The 6000-nt window shown below is 63.4% G+C and overlaps 1 pseudogene; it reads left to right on the plus strand.

The window, feature by feature from the left end:
- Positions 1-1350: 1350 nt before the first annotated feature.
- On the plus strand, positions 1351-4446 carry LOC145714673 (melanoma-associated antigen 8-like; annotated as a pseudogene).
- The last annotated feature ends 1554 nt before the right edge of the window (positions 4447-6000 follow it).

The following is a 6000-nucleotide window of genomic DNA, read 5'->3' on the forward strand; positions in this document are numbered from 1 at the left end:
AATCAACCAACCAGCAAGAACAGCTAGAAGAGACCAAAGCAAGAAGAGAGGGGGGAGGAATAGAAGGGGGGCTACCAACTGAGACACTCCTCTGAGGACAACTTGTCCTAGGAGCAAGAAAACAGGAGGCTTTGTTCAGGCCTATCTGAGCAGGACCAAGTAACCGGCAGGAACGGTTGGAAGAGAGAAAAGTCGGAAGTGTGTGTGGCGGGGTGGCAGGAATAATAGCGGGGACGGGCCCAGGCTCTTCTGCAGCAGGTGTCGGGACTTCATGGAGATCCGCAGGGCCCATCCCGCCCCGGGGAGAGGAGATCAGCCTGGGCCGCGGTGCCGGGCTACCTGTAGAGGGTGGCCGCAGGCCCCGTCCACTCAACTGTGCCTCGGGGATCTGAGGAAGCTGAGGACCTTGGGGTGAGGGACAGGATCCTAGGTCAGGAAAGGGCAGGGACACAGGACGGGGCCACGGTGTCCAGGTGGGGGTCAGAGGGAGGACTGAGGGACTCAGGTCCCCAGGACAGAGGGGACGTCCCAAAGTTCAAGACCTCACGCCTTCTGAGAAGGGCCCTTGGGAGGCATGGGGACTCGCAGAGGAGAGTCGGGCCAGACTTCCGCAGCCGGGTCTCAGAGACACTGGAGGAGGCGCAGGGGGCGGGGGGAGCACTGGGACACCTCAGTTCTGAAGAGGGCAGGGCCCGTGTCCTGGGGCGATTCCTAAGGAGGAGCAGAGGGATCTGCAGGCAAAGGAGCCAGGACCCCACAACAGAGTCAGTCCACGCAGGCCCCCGGGAGGGATGGGGACACTGGGCGAGGCTGGACTTGGGCATCCGGGTCTCGGATCACCCGGACCGGGGAGTGGGGGTCGGATGGGTGAGCTGGGGAGAACCGAGGACCCGCTGTCGGTCGGGAGCAGCCGCTCCGGCGGGCAGAGGGGAGGAGGGCCCAGGTGCTGTCAGGAGACCAGGTCCACCCCAGCCCAGAGCTACGAAGTCAGTCCGTGCCGCAGGCCCGGGGAGCCCCTGCATCGGGTGGCCAGAGGTGGCGGGCGCCCCGTCCCTGAGCCTGGGCGGTGCGTCCCAGAGACCTTCGGACCCTGGTCTGAGGGGCACGAGTTCCCTTCGTCAGCGGCCACGCGCCCAGGCCATCCCCGGGGTGCAGGAGGCCACGGAGGGAGCACCGAGGGAGGGACTCCGGCCCCCAGAACGGAGGCCCCGGCCCGGAAGGCGACCCCTAGCGGCAGCCTAGGGAAGCCCCTAGTGGGACTGAGGCCCCGCGGGGTGTCTGGACTTCCGCATCCGGGTCTCAAGAGACTGGCGGGGCGGGGCGGGGCGGGGCGGGGCGAGGCGAGGCGAGGCGAGGGGGCCTCGGCGTCGTCGGCGTCTTCCGGCCTGCGCCTCGAAGCCCGTCGGGCGCGGGAAGGGCGCCGAGCCTCGTGGGCTTCGAGGTGAGGCCCAGAGGGAGGAGCGAGGGAGCCGGGACCCAGAGGGGAATGAGTCCGGCGGTGGGGGCGGCGGTGGAGGCCGCAGGGTGGTGCGGCCACGACGACTGTGACCAGGGCGTGAGGCGTGGGCGGCCTCGGGCTCTGGGTCCCAGCCCGACCGAGAGCTGGTTGCGCGCGAGGAGCCGGCGTCAGGCGGCAGAGCCCGAGGCCCAGGCCGCCCAGGGAGTCCGGATGGGGACGAGAGGACAGGGCTGAGGGACCCCAAGGAACCCATGTGAGCCCCTGCCATCGGCCCCGGGCCTCCCCGGACTTGGTTGCCTCGTGCGACGCCAGCCGCCTTGGCCCGGACCTCGCCGGGCCGGGAGGGCTCTGGTGGGAGGCAGCGGGCCCGGGGCTCCCCGGGAGAGCCGTGCGGGAGGACGGCCGGAGGCCCCTTGGACCCCAGCCCCGGGGCCGCCGTCGGAAAGCCGCCCCCGCGGTGGGTCTGGGCGAGGGGAGGGCCTTGGTGTGCGGGGCTGGACCCCGGTCAGCCGAGGCAGGATCCCGGGCCCTGGCCGGGGTGCAGGGGAGAGAGGAGGCGCTGCCTCCCAGCCCAGGACACCTACGTAGGGCCCAGGAGGCCTGCCCTGCCGCTCGGGTCCGCTCTGGCTGTCAGCGGAGGCCCAGAAGGGGCAGGTCCAGGCTGGATGGGGTGGGGGCTCCCGGGGTGGGGGGGCGCCCAGAGTCCTGGCCAGAACCTCCTGGCCGCAGTGGGGGGTGGGGGCCCGGGGCGGTGCACGCGGTCTGCACCCACCCTGAGACCCTGAGGCGCCCCCTCCGTCCCTCCCTCCCTCCCTCCCTCCCTCCCTCCGTCTTCCAGGGGCTCGGAGAGCTCTGGAGTTGAGGCCTTGGTCTGAGGCAGGAGTCCCGAGGTCACAGAGCAGAGGAGGCGCGGCCGCGTGCCAGTCGGTTGTCCAGGCGAGGTGCGTGCTCCGCGCGTGGGGCCGGGGGCTCGCCCATCCCACCCCAGAGGGGACCCCTCGGCCCCCAACCCCCACGCGGCCCCGCTCTCAGGCCTGGGAGCTCGGGCTCTGTGGGCTGGGCCTCCCCCTGAGGAGCCACCCCTCATCTGTGTTCAGGGTCTCGCGACCATCATGCCCCTGGGTGAGAGGGGTGCGCTCTGCAAGCTTAAGGAGGAGCCAAGAGAGGTCCCGCTGCCATGGGATGCACCGCTGCCAGAGCCTGAGGACAAGGAGGTGGAGTTGAAGAAGGAGGAGGTGGAGGAGGTGGAGGAGGAGGTGGAGGAGGTGGAGGAGGTGGAGTTGAAGAAGGAGGAGGTGGAGGAGGTGGAGGAGGTGGAGGAGGAGGTGGAGGAGGTGGAGTTGGAGGAGGTGGAGTTGGAGGTGGAGGAGGTGGAGTTGAAGGTGGAGGAGGAGGAGGTGGAAGAAGTGGAGGTGGAGGTGGAGGTGGAGGACGTGGAGTCGGAGGAAGAGGAGTTGGAGGAGGAGGAGGTGGAGTTGGAGGTGGAGGAGGTAGAGTCGGAGGAAGAGGAGTTGGAGGAGGAGGTGGAGTTAGAGGAGGAGGTGGAGTTGGAGGAGGAGAAAGCAGAGGAGGAGGAGAGGGGGGGCCCGTCTCCCTCCTCCTCCTCCTCCTCCTCCTCCTCCTCCTCCTCCTCCTCCTCTTCCTCCCTGTCCTCCTCCTGCTCTGTCCTCATTCTGGTCCCCCTGGAGGAGGGATCTGCTGCTGCCCGGTCCCCGAGTCCTCCCCAGAGCCCTCGGAGCACCTGCCCCTCCCCCAGTGCCATGGCAGGCGCTCCGGGGAGCCAGTCCCACCAGGGCTCCAGCAGCCCCGATGAGGAGGGGTCGAGCACCTGGGGGGCCCCGGCAGGGGCCCAGGCCTCGCTCCCAGATGCGCTCCGCGTGAAGGTGGCCGGCCTGGTGCTGCTGCTGCTCCTCAAGTATCGCACCAAGCAGCCGACCACCCGGGCGGAGATGCTGGCGGCGGTCAGCCGAGATGACCGGGACCGCTTCCCCGTGATCTTCCGCCGAGCCTGCGAGTATCTGCAGCTGGTCTTTGGAGTCGACGTGAAGGAAGTGGACCCCCGCGAGCACTCCTACGTCCTGGTCAGCATCCTGGGCCTCAGCTGCGATGGGACGCCGAGTGGTAGGGACGGCATGCCCAAGACCAGCCTCCTGGTGCTGGTCCTGTGGGTGATCCTCCTGGAGGACGACCGTGCCCCTGAGGAGGCGGTGTGGGAAGCGCTGGGGGTCATGGGGGTGTATGCCGGCAGGGAGCACGTATTCTATGGGGAGCCCAGGGAGCTGCTGACCGAAGTCTGGGTGCAGGAAGGGTACCTGGAGTACCGGCAGGTGCCCGGCAGCGAGCCCGCACGCTACGAGTTCCTGTGGGGTCCCAGGGCCCACGCAGAAACCAGCGGCGTGCAGGTGCTGCAGCACATCCTCGCGGTCAACAGCAGGCAGCCCGGGGTCTCCGTGTCTGTCCGAAGAGGCTGTGAGCCATGAGGAAGAGCGGGCCTGAGCCCGAGGGGCAGCCGGGCCCGTTCCCGCCTGGGGTCGAGCAGCTTCTCCTGCGGGGCACGAAGCCAGGCCACTTCTCGCCTGCGAGTGCGAGCAGAGCGGGCGCTGGGCGTTGTGAGTAGTGGAGGGCCAGGGCGGCTTGGGGGAAAGCGGGGCCAAGAGCACGTTTGGGTGGGTTCTTGTTCTCTGTCTACGTGGCCTCGGAAATCGATCTTTGTTTCCTCGAGGAAGTTTTCAGATGTTGTTCCTTGTCACAGAAGGTTTCGTGAGCTTCGGGCTCAGCGTGGGAGTGGCACCCACGCCACAGGTGTTCGAGAGTCAGAGTTTTGCCGTTTGGTGCAACGAGCTGGGAACCCTTCCGTCCTCGTTCGGGATCCAGAAGGGAATCGCGGTGCCTGGGCTGGGCACAGACAGGGATGTCTTGCAAACGTGAAGACCTTGGCAGTAAACGGATGGTTTCAGGCCATGGAGAAGTAAAAGATGTTCGTTCTTGCTTCTCGTCCCTTGTCGTCTGTCATTCTGGACAAGGGACATAGAGATGTGTGCCTGCCTTTGCTTGGGTCTCCAAGAAAGGAGGAGACACTCGATCTGAGCAGAGGTCCCCAGCTCACTGGGACATTTGTGGCCGGACATTCGCCGAGCTCTGCTCGCTCTCGGAAGGGCCCTGTGTTGGCAGTGAGGACACTAGGAGAGAGAGGCAGGACACGTCCCACCCATAGGTGACTGTCTAGCAGCGACAGTCCCAGTGGGAAGGCAGGGAAGGGTCCCCTAAGAGGAGCAGAACAAACCAAAGAAGGGTGAGGCAGTGTGGCTCCAGGGGGAGCCCTACAATGGAGACATCCTGAGCCAGGCTGGCTTGGTGTCTCTGGTCAGTGTGATGCCTTCTGCGCAGCTGATCACAATGAAACTGGATGTTGACAGTGGCCAGGCCCACAGATGGTGTCCCTTAGGGGTATGAGCAAAATCTCAAATAGATAATTGCTCTGAGAAGTTCCTTTTGGATCATGGACAAACCAAAGAAATCTCCTCCTGGGTCCGGAAGTGAAAGTGTCCTGCACTCTTGTCCCGGTGTAGTTGAACACAGTGCACGGACTAGGTGTTTTCTACCCATCATCTGCAAGGATTTCTGGAGAAATGCAATAATATTCCTTTAAAGTCGAGCCCAGAAGGCTCTAGACGGACACTGTTGTTCCTGGCCATGGGAAACCAGAACCAAGTGCATTATAAAGATGTTTTCATTTGATTATCTTGAGTGTCCTTAGACAGCTGTAAGCCAGGTCTAGGTTTTGGTGTGGGAGAAATGAATGAAAGTTGTGGTTTGGACGGAAGAGCATGTGGAAGGAGGGAGGAAGTTGGTCTTTGATTCAAATTCTAGCAGCTTTGTGCTGTATCCAGCTGGGACGACTCCCCCACGCCTACATTCCACGCATATTCTCATATATCCCACATATATCCCCTATTTAGAAAATGGACTGTGGGGACCCTGGGCGGCTCAGTCGGTTAAGCATCTGATGACAGCTCAGAGCCTGGAGCCTGCTTCAGTTTCTGTGTCTCCTTCCTCTCTGGCCCTCCCCTGCTCGTGCTCGGTCCCTCTCTCTCAAAAATAAATAAAACATGTTTTAAAAATTAAAAAAAGAAAATGGACTGAGTTTTATTTATGAAGCACCCTCTTTGGCTTATTAGCTGTTCCATGTTCTGTTGAGCTGCATATTCTCTAGCATGACCTGGAAAACAAAAAATATCCCAGAGGAGAGAGTAGAAGGGTCTGGGATCAAAACAACATTAGAAACAACTGCCATTCATCACAGTTCCGATATGTGCCCGGCACAGTGCGAGGTGCTTTCCATACATCACATACATTCCTGCAGTCCTGCAAGATGGGGCTTATGAAACCCACTTACTTCACAGATGAAGAACCTGAGGCCCACAGGGCTTGGTCGTTTTCCCAGGATCACACGGCTAGTAAGTGACAGGGCAGAAACCGGACCCCTGGTCTGAATTCATGGAGAGCCCACGCTGTTCCCACCCACCCCAGCCTGTGGCCGA

Source organism: Panthera onca, chromosome X (genome assembly GCF_046562875.1).
Source record: "Panthera onca isolate mPanOnc1 chromosome X, mPanOnc1 haplotype 2, whole genome shotgun sequence".
Lineage (NCBI taxonomy): Eukaryota > Metazoa > Chordata > Mammalia > Carnivora > Felidae > Panthera > Panthera onca.